Source organism: Mesoplodon bidens (assembly GCF_964165515.1).
Source record: "Mesoplodon bidens genome assembly, chromosome: 2".
Lineage (NCBI taxonomy): Eukaryota > Metazoa > Chordata > Mammalia > Artiodactyla > Ziphiidae > Mesoplodon > Mesoplodon bidens.
In genome coordinates this window covers 9,527,274-9,538,911 of record NC_138177.1, presented here as the reverse complement: position 1 = coordinate 9,538,911, position 11,638 = coordinate 9,527,274, and the positions used below count along the sequence as shown (strand labels likewise).

Here is an 11,638-nt window from a genome sequence, read left to right as displayed (position 1 = left end):
CAGAGCACGTTCACCTCATGTTGGGGAGGCAAGGTGCCACATGGCGACAAGAAACAAAAAGCAACTGGATTAGCGCCTATTCACACACCTCATGTCTCTCTCTGCACCTCTAGTACCAATAGGCCTCAGTTTCTTCACCTATAAAATAAAGAAATGGGTCTAGCTGATGGAATGAGCCACATGCAGTGTGCTTTTACATCCCATTACTAATGTATTCATCGTTTCCTTCAAGCTTGGACTCATTTTGAAGAGGAATTCCTCCAAAAATTGATGTTTTCATGGGAAAGTGGATAATGAACTATTCTGTGGTTTTAACACCAATTGAGGGAGTTCTAAATTTTTTTACTTAGGAACAGAGAATTTAAACTTAAAGTGCTATCTGTTCAAGAACTCTATGTGGAAGTATGTGTTTCATGTGACTGACAGTTAAATTAGTTTTCAGATTATTTTAACTTAACGATCTTAAATTCTGTTTGTTTTTCTTAGGATTATTAAAAATTAATAAATATTTCATTTTATTAAAACAACTCAAAAATTGATTGTATTTATCAAATGGCTACAAGGATATATTCACATTAACACATTTTTACATGATATTTGTTTTATCCTTATATTTTCAGATTAATAAATTAAAAACATATTGTTAGAGTTCTGATATCAGAACCTGGATGTATTAATGATTTTTCCCCCATTTTTAGATAAAGATTTTCAAATTCTGGAGATGTACAAGATAAGCCTTCATTGTTTCCTCATAAAAATAAAGTCTTATCTTCTCCAAAGAAAGATAGCGACAGAGATTTGTACAATTCAGATGCAAGCATCTTGGCAGAGACAAGCACTTTCCTGTTTATAACTTATCAGTCACACCACAGTTTTGGCAACTGCAAAGGACTTTTTACCAATTTTGGAAGGATAATTACAGAAAAGATATGTATGAAGCTTTCTTCAAAGACATAATGGGGTGTGATTTGAAGAAAATCGTAAGATCCTACTGTCCCAAAATATCTTTCCCATATCTAGGACCTGAAATTTCCATCATGGTCATAAAAGATGAAAAAAAGCATCTGAACTCAAGCTTTAAGTAAGCAGTGAAACACTAGTGCTGACACATTACCTGTTGCTTAGCAGAAAGCAAAACATGGGGAAAACAGAATACAGGCATATGGGGTGGCACAGAAAAAGAGGCTGAGAGAACAAAGATATTAGAGTAAATAGAGGTCACCACATACCAAACAGAAGTGGGAACTTGGGGGACAAATGGAAATGGATTTCTTATTAAAATCTCCCTATGCTGATAATAGAAAACCAAAAGGGGAAGGAGGGGTTAGTTTAAAAAGCAAGTATTAAGAGGTATAAACTACTATATATAAATAATAAGCTATAAGGATATATTGAACAGCACAGAGAATACTGCCAATATTTTAAGATAACTTCAAATGTAGTATAATCTATAAAAATTTTGAATCCCTATGTTGTACACCTGAAAACTAATATAATATAGTAAATCAACTATACCTCAATAAAAAATAAAAATAAAATAAAGTATACAGGAAAAAAAAAACTGTGCCTGTTCAGGCTATTTTGAAATACTATTTCCCACTGAAGAAACAGACGGTGAATGATTTTTTTTAAAAAAGCAGTTATTCCCAACTGCTAAGTTTACATTTTAGTAGAAAAAAATGAATAGCATTCCTATAAAAATAAAAGAGCAAGTATTAAATTCCCCAATGAACAGTATTTATAGAAGCATTCCTTTAATAAAAACCTACCCAGCTGAGTAGAGATACTGTAAATACGAACATTAATTAGAGGTTTCTTCTCTCAAGGATGTGTGAGCTGATAATTAAAATACAAAATAGTAATGGCCAAGGTTGACGCATGTACAGAGTGCTGTGGAATCCCAGCAGAAGCGTCTACTTCTACCCTGGAGACCTTGGAAAGAGGAGAAGAGATGCTGTGTAAGATGATTCTTGAAGAGTAAGTAACAGATCATTCACAGGAAAGGAGAAGGCAGTGTGGATTGAAACAAGGGCTCAAGAAGGGAAATTCTGCAGCAATTAGGAAGATGTAAAAGGTGGTGGAGGCTCTGAAATCAGATCTAAGTTCAAATCCAACAGCAGCTTTGAGAATTTAAGAAACTGCTTAACTTCTCTGAACCTTGTTTTCTCTTCATCTGTAAAATGATAATAACAATAACATTAGTAGCATCTTCCTCATCGGCTGCTGTATATTTAAATGCATATCAGGGTCTGTACTGTGGTCAATAAAATTTAATCATACTATTAGGTGCCATAAAAGTCCAAATGAGAGGCAATGATAGTCAGAGCTAGGCAAGTGAGGAAAAGAGAGACAGTTCTGAGGGAGAAACTGTGAATTGGTCAGATAAGGGAAAAAAGGGAGAGATCAAGGCTGATGCAAAGCTTCTAATTTGAGCATCAGGGAAGGTACAGATGCCATGAGCGGAGAGAGGCAGCCCGGGAAGGTGAGCAGGACTGGGAGGCCTGCTGTGTGTGAGTGTCTACATGCTGTGCTGGGGACTCCAGAGAGAGGCAGAGATGTAGATCTGGGAGCTGTTAGCATGGCTGAGTCACTGACCACAGAAGGTCTTACAGGGAAACTGCAAAACAGAGGGTAGAAACCCAAAGCACTCAATCAAACCTTAGAGAAAAAAATAACATACTAATGACTCAAATTCTTGCTGTAAGCTCATCATGACATTTGCAGTAACGATAATGATGGTTTATTGCGTTTTCCTCTGTGGATATTGTGCTAAGTGTTTGAATACGTTATTCATTCATTCAACAAGTAGTCTCAGAGCACCTTCTGAATGCCAACCTGGTTCTCAGGTGAGAACCAGAGATGCACCAACAAACCTAGCAGAAGACATGGCTGCCCGCACGGAGCTTGCACTGTCTTGTGTGACAAAACAGTAACCAAATAAACAACATCACATCAGATTACGACAAGTGCTACAAAGAAAGGAAAAGAAACCAATACGATAGAGAGCAGCAGAGGCAGGATGGGGACAGCTGGAGACAGCTGTCAGGGGAGCTTCTCTGCAAAGTTCACGCGGTCCCCCCTCCCGACAGCCCTAACCGAGGCTGGGACTCCAAGGCTTTGCAAAGTTAAATAACTGTTTCAGTGCCTCTCGGCTACAACCAAGATTTTTCTGACTCTCATACCTTAACCACGGTAAGTACAGCCTCCCACAAACAAGCTAAATGGCAAGGAAATGCGCAAAAACCTAATATAGTAAAATACATATTCAAATGTAAAGTGCTATTACCTACACAGACTGTTTTAATATGGAAACGGTCACTATTACAGCTACCGCTAGTTACTGCTGCTAATAAGCTCGTACAGATTGGTTTAAAACATTGCTGATGCTTGGGTTTCTGCTAGAAAGAAGAATTACCAGGCAACTGATTGATGTAATGATGCCCAAGTTCCAGTAATAAGATGAAACCTCCTCTCTTTAGTTAGCAAATACATCGTTGACTCCAGGAACCGAAACACACACATTGAGTAGTCAGCTTACGTTTATGAAAATGATGCAGGGGGAGACAGGAGAGGAACCAAGCCTGTCGAGAGGTTGGAGGTCATGGTACTTACCGTGCAGCATCCCACGCTGTCACCGCTGTCCTGGATGGAAAGTGAGCAGGAGGTCCAGGCTCAGGACCATGGCCATGGCCAGTGAGTACTAATGGCTAAATCTTCAGATTGAGAGCCTGGAGGAAAGGTGTGGGCAGAGAGTGAAAATGTCATTAGAAACACGAAAAGCCAAAGAAAGAAAGTGCTGAAAGAATCTAGAATCAACGGCCAAAAACTTTAGAGAAAATAAAGGAGGAAATGATGAGGGTATTTTAGTTATTTTCACAAGCAGCATCTTTCTCATCTGAGGTCATTTTTAAAAAATCTATCAGCCATACATGCAGCAGCATTTGCCACTTTCTGAAGACACCACCCAACATCTGGCACCTACCACTGTCATGGTCAGTTTCGCTTAAATTAGGAACCAGTCACTGAGGGCTTAGATCCTTTATCTAATTATAAAGAAATGTGTTTATAGAAAGGATTTGACCAGTGGCATTTTCAAATTTTAACACTTTATGGGCAGAATGTCTTAGAAAGAATAACTCATTTTCAAAAATCAATAAAGTCCTAGGAGTTTTCTGGTAGCATCTTTGGGATTCTCTATGTATAGTATCATGTCATCTACAAACAATGACAGCTTTACTTCTTTTTCAATTTGGATTCCTTCTATTGCTTTTTCTTCTCTGATTGCTGTGGCTAAAACTTCTACAACTATGTTGAATAAGAGTGGTGAGAGTGGGCAACCTTGTCTTGTTCCTGATCTCAGTGGAAATGGTTTCAGTTTTTCACCATTGAGGATGATGCTGGCTGTGGGTTTGTCATATATGGCCTTTATTATGTTGAGGAAAGTTCCCTCTATGCCTACTTTCTGCAGGGTTTTTATCATAAATGGGTGTTGGATTTTGTCAAAAGCTTTCTCTGAATCTATTGAGATGATCATATGTTTTTTCTCCTTCAATTTTTTAATATGGTGTATCATGTTGCTTGATTTGCATATATTGAAGAATCCTTGCATTCCTGGAATAAACCCCACTTGATCATGGTGTATGATCCTTTTAATGTGCTGTTGGACTCTGTTTGCTAGTATTTTGTTGAGGATTTTTGCATCAATGAATTTGCTAAAGTAGCAGGATACAAAATTAATGCACAGAAAGTGCTGGCATTCCTATACACTAATGATGAAAAATCTGAAAATGAAATTAAGAAAACACTGCCATTTACCACTGCAACAAAAAGAATAAAATGTCTAGGAATAAACCTACCTAAGGAGACAAAAGACCTGTATGTAGAAAGTTATAAGACACTGATGAAAGAAATTAAAGATGATACAAATAGATGGAGAGATATACCATGTTCTTGGATTGGAAGAATCAACATTGTGAAAATGACTCTACTACCCAAAGCAATCTACAGATTCAATGCAATCCCTATCAAACTACCACTGGCATTTTTCACAGAACTAGAACAAAAAATTTCACAATTTGTATGGAAACACAAAAGACCCCAAATAGCTAAAGCAATCTTCAGAACGAAAAATGGAGCTGGAGGCATCAGGCTCCCTGACTTCAGACTATACTACAAAGCTACAGTAATCAAGACAGTATGGTACTGGCACAAAAACAGAAAGATAGATCAATGGAACAGGATAGAAAGCCCAGAGATAAACCCACACACATATGGTCACCTTATCTTTGATAAAGGAGACAAGAATATACAGTGGAGAAAAGACAGCCTCTTCAATAAGTGGTGCTGGGAAAACTGGACAGGGACATGTAAAAGTACGAGATTAGAACACTCCCTAACACCATACACAAAAATAAGCTCAAAATGGATTAAAGACCTAAATGTAAGGCCAGAAACTATCAAACTCTTAGAGGAAAACATAGGCAGAACACTCTATGACATAAATCACAGCAAGATCCTTTTTGACCCACCTCCTAGAGAAATGGAAATAAAAACAAAAATAAACAAAAGGGACCTAATGAAACTTCAAAGCTTTTGCACAGCAAAGGAAACCATAAACAAGACCAAAAGACAACCCTCAGAATGGGAGAAAATATTTGCAAATGAAGCAACTGACAAAGGATTAATCTCCAAAACAAAACTTATAAGCAGCTCATGCAGCTCAATAACAAAAAAACAAACAACCCAATCCACAAATGGGCATAAGACCTAAATAGACATTTCTCCAAAGAAGATATACAGATTGCCAAAAAACATATGAAAGAATGCTCAACATCATTAATCATTAGAGAAATGCAAGTCAAAACTACAATGAGATATCACCTCACACTGGTCAGAATGGCCATCATCAAAAAGTCTACAAACAATAAATGCTGGAGAGGGTGTGGAGAAAAGGAAACCCTCTTGCACTGTTGGTGGGAATGTAAATTGATACAGCCACTATGGAAAACAGTATGGAGGTTCGTTTAAAAACTACAAATAGAACTACCATACGACCCAGCAATCCCACTACTGGGCATATACCCTGAGAAAACCATAATTCAAAAAGAGTCATGTACCAAAATGTTCATTGCAGCTCTATTTACAATAGCCAGGAGATGGAAGCAACCTAAGTGTTCATCATCGGATGAATGGATAAAGAAGATGTGGCACATACATACAATGGAATATTACTCAGCCATAAAAAGAAATGAAATTGAATTATTTGTAGTGAGGTGGATGGATCTAGAGTCTGTCATACAGAGTGAAGTAAGTCAGAAAGAGAAAAACAAATATCATATGCTAACACATATATATGGAATCTAAGGGGAAAAAAAAAACGTCATGAAGAACCTAGGGGAAAGACGGGAATAAAGAAACAGACCTACTAGAGAATGGACTTGAGGATATGGGGAGGGGGAAGGGTAAGCTGTGACAAAGTGAGAGAGTGGCATGGACATATATACACTACCAAACATAAAACAGATAGCTAGGGGAAAGCAGCCGCATAGCACAGGGAGATCAGGTTGGTGCTTTGTGACCACCTAGAGGGGTGGGATAGGGAGGGTGGGAGGGAGGGAGACGCAAGAGGGAAGAGATATGGGAACATATGTATATGTATAGCTGATACACTTTGTTATACAGCAGAAACTAACACACCATTGTAAAGCAATTATACTCCAATCAAGATGTTTAAAAAAATCAATAAAGTCTTCAGAGTTCAGGAAAAATATTGATATCCACTATTTTACTTGAGCCTCAAAACAGTCCTATCAGGATGAATTTTTATCCCTGATATGTGAGAAGGAGAGTAGTGAGACCCAAAGAGCACATGGGCCGGTGGTTGAGTGGTGAGGTTCTCGCATGCGAACAGAAATCCAGTAGCAGGTGGTAATAGGAAATGCCTTGCAGAGGTACGGGGTGAAGTAAGTGAGTTGATGGATTCAGACTCCCAGACCACTATACCTGGCAGGTCACCGTGAGCCTAAAAAGGTAGTTATTAAGACAGAGCTTGGGATTTTAGAGAACAACAGCATGTGAGAATCAAAATGGAGGGAATCTGTAGATGGGATACAAGAGAAAAATAAAATGAAATACATCGGGGAAACAGAAGAAGCTGTATTGTAAACGCAGGGAGCAGTGGCCTTAGATGACAATCGCTAGAAGGGAGGAGGGGGAAATGAAGAAATAAGCCGCATGCAGAAGTGCTATGTTAGTAAATAAGCAGTGCTTACAACGATAAACACCCTTCATTAGAGAGCTTCCATTCTTAATAAGGAAAGGAAACGTTTCAATACAAGAAAGGAATCTGCCAGATCTATAAACATACTTAGTTTGAAACTTATCCTGTAAAAGGAATGGTATACAGAAAGAGGTGGGAAAACCTACTGGATAATTTAACTTCTTTACAGGATTACAGCTCATCTTGCTGCTTCTAATTAATAATGTATTTAGCTATATTATTAGACACTTAGATGTGTTTTTCTGGCAGCAACGGTAACTGAGTTCTTTCTCACAGGCCTTTGCTAGTGAGAAGCATAATAAAAGACAGTGGAGGTAAATATAGTCTGCTTTCACGCTGTAAGGCTGTCTGATAGCACCCCAGCCCTTTGGTGATTTATACACAAGTTACATCCCAAGTAACTAATTCTAAAATTGGACCGTATGTGCTAGCTCAGTTTTTATGTCTCAGTGTGGCAGTTTGTTTCTAGAGTTGCCACAGATGAATGTTACTATTAGCTTAAAGCTTTGGTGAAAAGTGTCATCAATGCTTATTCTTTGAGAAGAGGAAAAAGAAAAAAGATACTGAGGTTCTGTTTCCAGAAAAAAAAAACTTGGAAGCTACTAGGTGCCAGGCACTGTGATAGTCATTTTGCATTTCTTATCTCATTGAAGTCTCACAATAAATGTGCAAAGAAGTTATTATTAACTACATTTTAACCTTGAGAAAACTAAGCTTCAGAGAGATTAAAAACTTGTCCAAGTTCACTCAAGGAACCAAGAAACCAAGCCAGGACTAAAACTAAGAACTTTCTGACTCTGAAATAACCGCTCTTCCCATAAATCAAACGAGATTTTGCTGATTAAAGACCAAAATTGCAACTTCTTTCAGTCACATGCTTAAAATTAGCCTCTGAAATTGAGGAGACTCTTTTGTGACTGAGTAATGACTGATTTTCTTAATAAATCTCAAAAGAGATATTGTCATCATTCAAATTATATTGTAAGGATGGTCACAGTCATTATCCTGAACACAGACAAGTTAGCAAGTTCTTTCTATGCAATGTGCAACAGTTATTGATATGTGCACTCTGATGCACATTCTAAGAAAAAAAAAACCATGAAGACTTAATTTTAAAAGATATTACTGTCTTCAGTAATTCCCTATCTTTCCAAAGGCAAGGAAATTCTTCAGATAAATGAGTACCCGTTCAGAAAACAGGACGATGTTCAGAAATCATCAGGGCCCTCCTTGCTTGCTAGACTTCTCTGGAGCAGTCTCCCACCCACTGCAGCATCACCAATCATCTACCCCCCCCGTCTGAGATCGCCACCTGAACTCCAGACAGCAACTGTGCAATGCCACCACACTTCAGGACCCCCATGTACACTCACCCTCTTGGTCAGTTATTGCACTAAAGATGTAATACATTATCATCACCCATGTTCAGTAACTGTGAAAAGTGGGTGATGTGAATCCCATTTTTCAGATGACGAAACTGTTACTTACCTGAAGTTATAAACCTAACAACTGATGGAGCCAGGCAGCAATCCAAGCCCAGGTCTTTCTGATTCCAAGTCTGATTCTTGTCCCTCTCGCCCTGACTGCCTCTCTGTGTAACTTCCAGTTCCCACTCGTGGTTCCAGAGCCCTCCTGATCTTTTCTGTGTCTATAAACTGAACGCCACTTTTCCTCCTTATAATTCATCTCTGCTTTCTTTTTCTCCTGGACTCTTTATGAGGATGAATGGTGTCACTTACCAACTGTAATATATTTGTATGTTCACTTGTCTACCTCTTCCACTAAATTCTCAGTTACCTTTGTGTGCCTACAACCCGTCGGAGAGCCTGGCAAAAAGTCTGACACATTTAACATATAAGTATTTGCTTGGTAAGTGATGCTATTCTGTCACCTTAGCTGGAACCCCGGAGGTCATCCACGACTCATTCCTCTCCTGCCCCTGAGACCAGTACGAATCGAGTCTCATCCGTTCTACTTTAAACGTCTCGTGAAGCTGTCTTCAGTTTTCCACCGTGACTGCCTTAGTTATGGTTTCCATTCCCACCTCTTGCTTGGATTACCACAGTTCTCTTCTGAATGATGGAAACACCCTCCTCTCTGAGGTGATTCTCGCCAAAAACATTGTCTACCCAATGCGATCCGGTTCTTCAGTAACTCCTCACCACCTCCACCACGACACATGTCTCTTCAGAGCTCTGACCGTGCAAACCGCTCTCATCTCGCCCTTCGCTGGCCCTCGCGTGCTCTCTCTCTCTACCCCCCTGGACCCGCACAGGTCCAGCCATTACACACTGCTTATAAGCCCCTTAAACCTAGGTGCTATTTCTCCACTGTGTGGCTTCTTGCACAAGCAATGCCCTTTATCCATTTATTTACCTCATACACTTCTAATTAAAAGGCCAGTCAAAGGTTAATAATTTGTCATCCCTTTAAAGGGACAGTCTTCACGCCTGGTGGATCAAGATGGCAGAACAGGAGGATCCTGAGCTCACCTCTCCCCAGGGACACACCAAACTACAACCACACATACAACAACTCTCTCTGAGAACAGCCTGAAGACTAGCAGGACACATTTACTACAACTAAGGATATAAAGAAAAGCCCACATGGAGACGGGAAGAAAGGGAAGAGATGCAGTCTTGTCACAAGCCACACCCCCGGTGCAGTGGCCCACAGGCAGGAGGGACATCACAACCACGGATGCCCCGAGGAGCAAGGGGTCCGTGCCTCACACTGGGCTCCCCAACTCAGGGGACCTGCACAGGGAAGATGAGCCCCATAACGTCAGACCTTGAAAGCCAGTGGGACTTACATCTGGGAGAGCCAGAGAGCTGTGGGAAACCGAGACTCTGCTCGTGAAGGGCTCGTGCACAGACTCACTCTCACTGCGTCTCAGCACAGAGGAGGCAACTTGGAAAGTGCCTGGGTTATGTGAGAAGGAGATTTGTTGACTAATATTAGGGCCTGTGCTGGAGGGATAGGGATCTGGTAAAACTTTCTTCAGGGACAGAAGCACTGGCGCGTGCCATCTTGTTGTGCTCTCTTTCTACCTACCTGGCCTGGCACTGGCAGGTGCCACTTCTGTCACTTGCCATCATCTCAGCTAAAACCATGCACCCACCCCGGTGTTCTCCTGAGGACCAGCCCTGCTACCAGGCCCATCCCAGCTGGCCCTTCCAAAGCAGCTCCCAGCACCCCCCCTCCGCCTGGCAAGTGCCCTGTGTCAGCATCAGTGGCCCCTCTAAAGCAGTTCTTGCTCCAGGGGGCCAGCCCCCAGCCACAGCATGTTCACAACAGCCACAGCAAGGCCTCAGGGCCAGTCACACTGGGGGCCAGCCCCACACATCAGCATGCCCACAGCAGTTGTGTGCAGACCTCTCAGCCAGCTGGCCTGAGGGCCAGCTCTGCCCACCAGCATGCCTGCAGCAATCACAGCCCAAACACAGCAAAAGGGCACACACAGTCCACACAGGAGATAAACCTGGAGCACCTGGCTCTGGTGACCAGGGGGGATTGTGCCACTGCGTCCCGCAAGACACCTTCTACATAAGGCTACTCTTTAAAGACTGGAAGATATATACCTCACATGCTTAATACATAGAAACAAACACAAAGAGTTAGGCAAAATGAGGAGACAAAGTAATACCTTCCAAACAAAAGAACAAGACAAAACCTCAGTAAAGGAACTAAATGAAACGGAGATACAAAATTTACCAGGTAAAGAGTCCAAAGAAATATTCATAAAGATACTCACTGAACTTTGGAGAAGAATGGATGAACTCAGTGAGAACTTCAGCAAAGAGACAGAAAATATAAAAAAACAATCAGAGCTGAAGAATACAATAGCTGAAATGAAAAACATACTACAGGGAATCATCAGCAGATTTGAGGATGCAGAAGAACAGATCAGCAATCTGGAAGACAGGGTAATGGAAATTAACCAACTGGAACAGCAAAAAAAAAAAAAGAATCCAAAAAAATGAGGATAGTTTAAGGGCCCTCTAGGACAACATCAAGTGTGCTAACATTCGCATGATAGGGGTCGCAGAGGGAGAAGAGAAAAAGAAACAATGACAGAAGAGCTATCTGAAGATAATGGCTGAAAACTTTCCTAACCTGGTGAAGAAAACAGTCATCCAAATCCAGGAAGCTACAAAAAAGAAAAAATTACAGGTGAAAATCTCTGAGGAACACAGATGCAAAAATCCTCAACAAAATACTAGCATGCCAAATTCAACAATATATTAAAAGGATTATTCACCATGATCAAGTGACATTCATTCCAGGGATGTAAGGATGATTCAACATCTGCAAATCAGTCAATGTAATACACCACATTAACAAAATGAAAAATAAAAA

General features: G+C 40.4%; 1 long non-coding RNA gene across 3 annotated transcripts in view; it reads right to left on the bottom strand.

Annotated features, from left to right (window-relative positions):
* Nucleotides 1-3,617: 3,617 nt before the first annotated feature.
* Nucleotides 3,618-11,638, bottom strand: part of LOC308607169 — a 122,164-nt gene continuing 114,143 nt past the window's right edge. For all 3 annotated transcript variants that reach the window (XR_014013960.1, XR_014013961.1, XR_014013962.1), the window contains one exon: nt 3,618-3,728. This is a non-coding gene — a long non-coding RNA (uncharacterized lncRNA). The remainder of the gene's footprint in view (nt 3,729-11,638) is intronic.